This window comes from Pterocles gutturalis, unplaced genomic scaffold (assembly GCF_000699245.1).
Source record: "Pterocles gutturalis isolate BGI_N339 unplaced genomic scaffold, ASM69924v1 scaffold21435, whole genome shotgun sequence".
NCBI classification, from domain to species: Eukaryota; Metazoa; Chordata; class Aves; order Pterocliformes; family Pteroclidae; genus Pterocles; species Pterocles gutturalis.
The window spans coordinates 1-9,799 of NW_010141391.1; positions in this window are offsets into that span (position 1 = coordinate 1).

Here is a 9,799-nt window from a genome sequence, read left to right on the forward strand (position 1 = left end):
CTACTCTCCAACAGCTCAGCACCCAACAGTTAGGAAGATAAAGCATGCACATTGACTCAGGAATGATTTTATGATTAAAATCCTTGCCTGTCTTACAACAAATCTTTGCTTATGACTGGCATTGGGCCTTTGCAGTAATGGTGAATATTACTAACATGTTCCTACAGTCTTTGATTACAGACATTGCTCTAACCCAGATTTTCTGCCTTCTTTACCCATTACAACCAACAATACAGACAAGTAGAGCTCTGGCATGCCATACAGCCAACAGCTTCCAAATGTATCAGCCTGCTGGATGCAGACTGCATAATAAATACTGATGTACAGTAGGTAACATAGCCAAGAACACTGATTTACTGCACTCTTGGTCTCTGGAAAAACTCAATATTTCAATGAGACTTCCCTGATTCCAAACCTTCTCCCAGCGGGACACGGCAACACCACGGCTGCACTACAGACACTGCTCTTGGTTAGATCCTCAGCAACATCTCACACACCGGAGATCACCAATAGTCCTAACAACTGCAGGGCAGATAATTTGTGGCTGGGCCTTAAAAACTCACAGTTTCACAAACAATTGCTTGAAGGAAGCCTCATTTCCCAGGGGCTGGGTTGAGCAGTTGGATTCTCCACTGTCTAATAAAGTGTAAGCGTTGATGGTTCCCAACCCGAGGGCATCCCTGCTTCCCCAGTGGTTTCCCTTGGGTTTGATGAGTTGAGCTATGCTGCAGCCTTTCTTTGCTTATGGCCATGCACAGGTCAGCTCTCTCTTCCTTACCCAGCTGCCTTCTTTCATTAAATTTGCACAAATGTAATATCTCTGAAAACTGCACTCAGTCTGCTATAATTGTCAGAATTGGTTAAAGGATTTTAATGTTATTAGGAGTAGAGTCAGATATTGCATCGGATGGCCAAGTACAAACACAGTATGTGCACTTAAGAAAACAAGGCTACATTGTTTTGATGTACTTCTCTGTGACATATTCTGTAAAGAAATAAACTTAAATAAAATTCTCCCAAACACCTTATTTGCATCTTGACAATTTGATGTTAGGTTCAGTAGCTATATTGACTTTCAGGGAAAAAGAAATAGGAAATAAAGAAAATAAAAGATGAAAAGAGGATGTGAAAGTTTTTTAACCAGCTGTTACCTCTGCTTAAATAACATCACAACTTTTGAGTCACCATGGTTTCTAAATCATCTACCATTTCATTCTATACCTATTATTAAATACATGCACTCTCCAAGGCCCTACAGAATACACTTCATTGTTGTGCTGCAGTAAAAAAATCATAATACATCATCTGTTTGTAACAGGACTCATTACAACTGAAATGTTGTACTCTACAGATAAGTGTCTCAAAGATTTTTCTTATGAAGCACTACATAGGAAAAGTGCCTTATTTAAGAGGAGAAAAGTACACCAAAATCTAAATTTACATCCTACCAGATGTCCTTGAGGTCCTATCACCAACCCCACTGATAAAATAAAACCAATGGTTTCTGAAATGTAAATATCCAGTGCTTGCTGCCAGTCAAATCTTCCTGGAATTACACAGAATTTGGAGGAGAGTCAGTTGAAGCAAGAGTGAAACTTTAATGTCCAAACCAAGCAAGAACAATTTTAGTAAGGCACAAAAATACCTACCCATCCTCTTTGTACTGACGGTGTGGAGCACTGGAGGTGGGTCCCCAATCCTCCCTCATCCCAACATGCCTGATCTCAACCAGTCTTCCTGACGGTGCCAGGTACACAGATGTGGGCAGAGGGCTGGACTCAGATCCTTAACTTGCTTTCATCCACCGTAATGCACACAGGCAGGGGGAAAACTACAGGATAGCCAAGATCTTGGGAATCTTGCATGTCCTATCTAGTGATAGGACAAGGGGCAATGGGTTCAAGCTGGAACATAGGAGGTTCCGCTTGAGTATGAGGAAAAACTTCTTTACAGTGAGGGTGACAGAGCACTGGAACAGGCTGCCCAGAGAGGGTGTGGAGTCTCCTTCTCTGGAGACATTCAAAGCCCGCCTGGATGCGTTCCTGTGTGAGCTGATCTAGGTGTCCTGCTCCGGCAGGGGGATTGGACTAGATGATCTTTCGAGGTCCCTTCCCATCTCTAACATTCTGTGATTCTGTGATTACTGGGCCCTAAAGAGGCATTTTCTTTTTTGCCAGGCTTACGTGACTGTACTTTGAACTGTCCACATGTTTGCATGTCAAGGTGTTTGCTAAGTAGGATACCAGGAGGCTGCTAAGGACAAAAGGATCATCATCTCACCCAGGAAAAGGTCAGCTTGAAGAGTTATAGGATTTTTGAGTTGTTGCTTCCCTGGCCTGTGTCACCTGCTCTCAGAGACTCATAACAAGAAAAGGAGATCAAGGGGCAGAGGAAAGGAGCTGTTGGAGAAGGGCATGCCTCATGTCCTTCCAAAAGCTTAGAGACACAGCCCTGCAAATGAAAATATCAGCATGGAAACCTGACCTCGCTGAAGTTAGCAATGGCTTTGACACTAACAGCCCACAGCTTGGCCAAGCACGAGCATTTCATCCTTCTGTATACCGCGGTCTCAGTGATTCATGTTCAAAGATTTAAAAAGCACAAGACATTAAAGCATTACTACTGCTCTTATCCTTTTCCCAGGATGCAACCAAACCGAACTGGAAGAGTTCAGATATTTTTAACCAGATTCTCTCTCTCCTACAAGACCTAAGTGGGCTTAAGTGCATGAGAACAGCCTCATCCCACGGATGTTTGGGGCTTGCTTTGGCTCAGCACAAAGATTGCCTAGCTGTAGCATTTAGTTACCAGTTTAACCTCAGGTCTTTCCCCACCTCCTTTTTCAATAATGCCCGTGCTGTTGAGATGTTTGATTTTGCTGTAAGCCAGCTTCTGAGCTGTTTGCACATTAGGCGTAATGTAAACCTGTACTCAGTTGTTTGATCAGTTTGGAGAAGAGGACAAAGACACTGAAGTTTCCTTCATTGGAAGCCTCTGGGAGAAAAGGTCAGGCCACCAGCACTCAGTGTGAACCTTTCACCACTTCCCATGGTTGTACATTTTGGTTATAGCCCACCTTGCTCTCCTCTGCAACACCTCCTCTCTAGGAGCAGGCGTGAATTAGAGCAGCCTGGCTCACACCTACACCCTGGGGCTGAGCCTCCCAGCTCCGGGCGATGCAGCCTGCTGTGCAGCGTGCCGCTGGAAATCCGGGGTTGGAGAGGAGGCTCTGGGAGAGCGGCCAGACACTTGACAAGGGGCAGTTCGCTCACGCTTGAGAGCAGGGATGCAACATCCAAATTAGTAGTGGATATCAATCACATTGAGAAATGAATTGAGCTCTTTTGAGGGTACAGTGCTCTTTGTACTGTGCTCGCTGTAATATACGGTGTCACACAATACCGTGGACTGATAAAACACTCTGTAAGTGGCAGAGTGACATGAATAGTGATAAATGCTGACGTGACTTGGTAGGAGAGAACGCAAGGTGTGCAATAGAATTACTTGGAGATGTGGAAACCAGGACTATGTGAAATGTGCCATTCCACTACTCCCTTTGATGGTTCCAGTTTGCAATTTGCACATCCCAGTGCAACCCTTCCTGCATCAGCAGCATGCTCTGAAGCAGTGACCAAGGATGCTACTCTCATCAGGGGGCCTTCCCAGAGCTGCTGGCATTAGAAAACGGCTACAGTGACTGTCAAGTGCCTGGCCATCACTATTTCAGCTGCAAACCCCTATCATTTATTACTTGACTATAAAAACGAACCAGCGGTGGGACCTGGCAGGCAAGGCTACAGCCTTGGAATGAGGGTGATGAATTCCGGATATGGGCATGAATGTGACTGTAAATTGCAGAAAAACTTGGGCTTTCTAAGGAGAAATGCAATTCTTTACTCTTAACTGAGCAAATACAACCTGATCATAAGATCAACCTTCTCATGAGAATATCTGCTGAACTGGCACGGTATTTTCTCATATCTGATGGACTGGAAGAAGCTTTCAAGGAGGTACTGGTATTATCAGGTGACTGTTGGCTTGCACACACATAACTTCTCAAGGACAATGCTCCACTTCTAACTAGCCATAGCAAAGCATTATTCAAACCTAGTCTTTCAGAGATGATGCAATTAGCCTTAGGGGCATGATTGCCTCCTTCTAAATCTTATGTGAGCAACAGACTGGTATCTCCATACCAGTAGAAAGTGTTGAGAAAGGGTTGAATGAATCAATAAGACCAAATAAATCTTGAATTAAAATTAAATTAATGCAATGAAGTTGAAACACAGAGCTAGCTTTGTGGTGATTTCTACTCAAAAAAAGGAAAAGAAAAAAAAAAACCAAACAAGTAAGCTGTCTTAAATCCAGGTTGAACCTGAGCCAAAAAGCTTTACATTTGGCGAGATCAGTCCTTGGAGAAAAGCCCTGACTTCTGGCACATCTCTGTTTCTATTGTTTGCTGGAGGATTCCCTGCCCCAAATCTCAGCTGAAGGTTTATTCCAGGTTCCAGTAAATAACGACACAGAGCTCCACAACCCTGGTAAAGGTTTGGGTGCTGTCCATCTCCATTATTCTCTCTATATGGATTTATATGCCATATCTTTTGTATGACATATTCCCTATCATTATATTAAGAAACTAAATGGTTGTAGCACCAGGTTGGTGGTGATGCAAAAATATTATTTCAGAAGACTTTTTCAAAGGACATAAAATTCTATCAGGCTTTCAGGACCTTGAAGATTAGAGAGAAATTAAATTTTCTGTAGCTTTGTGAACCCACTTTTCAGGAAGGTAGAAGGAAAATATATTTATCCATTTTTTAAGTAATCAATATAAACTCACAAAACACTCTCCTTAGAAGAGTAATGTGGGCTATTTACATATCCCTGTATTTATTGCTGTCCTACAGAAAAATAAACTTCTACCTCCAGCTTGAAGTCCTTTGTTTTGGGTTTAAGAACTACCTGACATGTAAAACCTCACACGATTCTCTACCAGCAGAGCATTAAAAATACCAAACCAGCAGTCAAAGGAGCAAACTCTTCTCTTCATAATGTGGGTGACCCTGCTGCAGCTGACACAGCCACGTGGGGATGTGGAAGGTACAACTTGAGTGGGTCCAAGGCACAGGAAACTTTCAATTCTAGGTTACTCAACAGTTGTTTTGAGAAAGAGTAGAGATGTTTGGATTTAACCTTACTGTAGCAAACAGTCTCCAGAGAGATCAGTCTAATGACAATTCCGTTTTACCAACATCGCTTGACTCAGTAAAAAAGTACAGACTGGATAATTGCTGTATCAAAAAGTAAAGGCCATAACTATCACAATTGCCCACATTAACTCCAATTGTTTCATAAGAGAAGGAACTGCTGTTTAGAAGGCTGTCAGAGCCAGAGGGAAACAAAACAGCTCTGCAACAGAAAGCCTGGCATTAAATGAGAGGCGAAAAAAATCACTTGTCTTCTTTTACTGTCATTCCTGTGATAATAAAATGAAGGGCTGCAAGTGCAGATGGTTTGCGTTGGGTAGCAAATGAAGCTTCATCAGACGATTCACAGCCAAGCCAGGGTGACCGTACTGTACCCATCTTCTCGGTTAACAGCACAAAAGGAGGTTAGTTTCCTTAGCACTGATACTCCCAAGCCACTTGCAGATCAAGACTGCCTTCTTCTCAGCTGAAAATGTCAAGATCACCATGGGGAAATTACTGTATGGCCTCTAAACACAGCACTGCCTGGGCTCTGACATAGACATGGTGCATAAACATGTGTTTTTAGTGCTGTCACAGCAATGCTACTCAGGAACATATATCATCAGTGCCATGGCCATTGGCTGATGAGCAGGGAATAACCCCTCCCTGCCACTGCTGCAGGACATAATTTTGTGAAGAAAAATATTATTATTTATAGCTTAGTTATAAGAACTACGTTTATTTATAATAATGTTTGCCATTCTGGTATTGTCCCTACAAGCATAATTAAAGGAAATATAAACTGTTAGTGCAACACTTAGAGAGTACAGGTGTTTTTTGGCATCTCACTGATTAGAAATGCAAATCTAGGAAACAATTAACTAACATGGTAGAAATCAACAATTTGCATAAAGCGCTTTCAGGTCTTTTCTACCACAGCTGCAGTAATTTCCCCAAGAAAAAGCCTAAGGAATTCTGTACCAAACTCTACCGTTCACGGAGTAAGCTCCCAGTCTCTCTGCCTGGAATACACATTAAATCTTTGTTTCACACGAAGGCAGCTAAAGCATAAATTAAAGACAAGGTTTTCAAAAATAGGTGAGTGAAGCTGGCTCCAGTTTCACGACGTCCAATGGTGGGAACATAAACTCAGTCATCCTCACTCATCCGTGACACCAGGCATGCACTGCTTTTCACAGAAAGGTGTCAGAAGAAAGAATGCTGTGCTAACCGGTGAACCTTATCACGGCGGTCCTGGTGCCGTGACAGCACTGCAAAAGAGCCTGCTGCTAACGCTCCCCCACACCTGGACAACTAGAGATTTTCACATGCGTCTTCCAGAAAGTTCTAAGCCCTAAAAATGGATGTCCAAAAAGTGTACGGCATTTGAAGAGAGGGATTATTTGTGAACAACACAACACTTGGTTTTGCACTTGCTGAACTATTTTGTAGGAAAGCATTAACAGTCCAGCTACTGCATAGCTCTCAATGAAGCCCTGGGCATTCAGTTCCACAGAACACTCCAAGCCAAGGGCTCAAGTCTTGCCCAAGACACTCTGGGCATCCAGCACCAAGGTCTGCTGCTCTCCCTATTTCCCATCACCGTTCCAAGGCTTGGGACCCGTTTCCAGGAAAACGGGGACTTATTTTATCATTAAGCTCCACTGGCCTCCTAAATGCTCTGTTTGTTTTTTAATCACACAGAAATTTTATATTGCAAATCAAGGGCTGTCTTGTCCAGATCCTACAAATTTTACTCAGATAAATGAATTCTTCCTCTGGAAGACAGTGAATGAAAGTGCTTGCTTGAGTAAGGATTACTTACACGAGAAAGGATTTGCAAAATCAAGCCCATTAAACTCTTAGTTCATCAGGTAAAGGGAATGGATCTGCACTTCAAACTGTGTCGATTCCACTTTTCAGAATTTCTTTGGCTTTTTTGTTCTATTTCAGATCATTCACTTATTTACTCTGAGCTTACTGTGCCTTCTGTCAGTGTCAGCATGGCTCAGCTGGTAGCAGATGCTCCTGAGCACACTGGTGTGAAATAACGAGAATGGAATGACAACTGGTGTGACCTTTTGCCCAAAAACTGAACCAAAACCTTCCTATTTATCAAACTTTGCTTCCAATTAATGTATCAGCTCAATGAGATAACCTCATGTAAAATATACGGCAGGTCTTCCAGTTTAGTCGGAGGCCACAAATACTGTCAGAGTGAGGAACAGCCCATTCTTTCCACTTTTCTCGGCCCATTTTGATAAAACTTTAGGTTCCGGAGTTGTTGTCTGAGCAAACATGCCCTGACAAATCCTTTGAGGTCTGCCCTTTCCCAGCCAGCTCAAATGAAGGTCCCACCAACACTGAGGTTCAAGAGGAACACGGCTATGTTATAATAGGATTTCTTTAACACTGAGAATGCTCTGGGGATGAGGATGGAGGGTCTAAACTGAAAACACACTAATGAGGGAGTCAAAGTCATCACAGTAAGGAAGAGGGAAGACTGTATTATAAAGCAGACAGCCTCTTGTGCTATGCTTCTGGAACTGGCTCTCTATGATTTTTAGATACCTCCTGAGGCTTTAAATAAACAGAACTGTACTTCACCAATTATCATGCCTGTTTTGCTTAGCTCCCCAGTGGATTTAATTTTAGAAGAACCATACCGCTCAATATTCAGTGCTGTTTGGGTAAAATTACAAAAATGAAAAACAATGTGATAGCACCTGTAGCATCCACAGAATGTAAAATATGAAAGATCTTATCTGTTCAATTATTTAAACCACCCAATCTGTTGGTAAAAGCTATTATGCTGGCATTATATCCAAAGACTTCCTAATCCATTCTAAATTTTGGATTCTTTTGTTAATCCTAGATTGCCTAATGAAAGCAGTTCAGTATGGAAATACAAGTTTCTTGATAAAATGTCTGTTCGACAGACTTGTTTTCTTTCCCATGCTCTTTTTAGCTTTCCCATCCAGGAATTCAGCAGGCCTACCTTCAAGAATTAGCTTATCTGCGGAAAAGTTAGTTTCTGAAACCAAGGCTTGAAGGACATAATTTAATATGACAACTTTTCTGTTTTCTTTGTCCTTGCCTAGCTTCTGTTATCACATACTATGTTTATCCTGCTTTCTAGGACTCATACAGGTGTCTCTGGTTTCAGTACTGAGAAGTTATGCCAAGAGGATGGCATTCAGGCTCTCTGCGACTGAAGTACCAGAGCTTCCTTTGGAAACCCCCTTCAGTTGCTCTGCAGTTCCCCAAAGCAACCATAAAACTCAGAATCTTGGGGATAACGACTCCATTTTCTTGCCCACTGACTCCCCACTGGTTTTCCTTAGTAGACTTTTGAAAAGATACTTTTTGACTGACAACACTGCAAATGCAATTTGAACTTTTACAGTCAAGCTGGATTCTCAGTTTTCACACCTCATCACTTACAATAAAAGTTCTGCCAGAAAAAGGATGATTTCAGTGGGTTTGCAAGGATGTAAATGGCCAGAAAGCAGTAAACATTTCTCTCGAAGCTGCCAAGTAGGAACAGAACTGAATTCACCTCCTCTTAGCACTGTCACAACTGCAGGGCTACATGAAGATAAAAAGACACAAAAATGTGTTTAATAAAGTCACTGCGAATACCCCCACATGACAGATCTGTTGAAGATTCCAGCCTGGATTGATGGATAGTCATTTTGGGGAACTGAACCGCCCTTTACTTACTTTTAGCACAGAAGCTGCCAAATTTCGTTTGTCCTAGCACTGCTGCAACAACCGAAGCTCTGGGTCGTGCCCTGCAGCAACAGGCACACACAAGAGCATGTTTAGGAACAGGCATATGCAGGAACATGCACACTTCTTCCTCCTTGTTCAGTTTTTCCTGCAGCCCATTCTCACCCTAGTCCCATACTCTCACCACAACCACTTTTTTCCTGCATATCCTTAACCAGGGTTAATTAACACTTTTGGGTATTTCTCATCAGAGCACCAACAGCCTCCTGAAAACTAACCCATAAGGAAAACATCAGTGGGACACAGCAACAGGGCTGACCAGTGAAGGCACATCTTTCTCAAGCTGTTGGCTTGTTATTGGCTAACTGCAGAAGCCTACAGGAGAGTATAAAAAAAAAAAAAGGTAATTTTATCCCAATATTTTCCCGGCAGACTTCCCCAGGCTCTGGTGAGCTATGATTCCGTACATTTCTAAGCCAAGCGTGACATCACGGTATTTTGCAGCATTTTTCTTTCAAGAATTTGCCTAAATTATATTTGAACCCACAAAAATTATGGCATCCTTGGAATCCCATTGCAATGAATTCTCCAGCTGAACTATGTGTTGAGTGGAAAACACTTCCTGCAGATTTAATAAATGTGCTGAATCCTTCTGTCACCCAGGGTTAGTTTCTACTCAAGTTCTGAGTTTGTTTGCCAGTACCAACCAACTCCGGTTGGTTCAGGGAGGCCTTGGGGACTGTCTTTGATTGCTCCAGCATCCTTGTTTAGATGTTCACCTTCGCGGGGGCACTTACAGCCAGCAGCAAGCTGCGAGCGCCGTTGGGTTGGGGTGAGCCATCTCGTCGGCAGGTTACCGAGCGAGCGTAACGAGG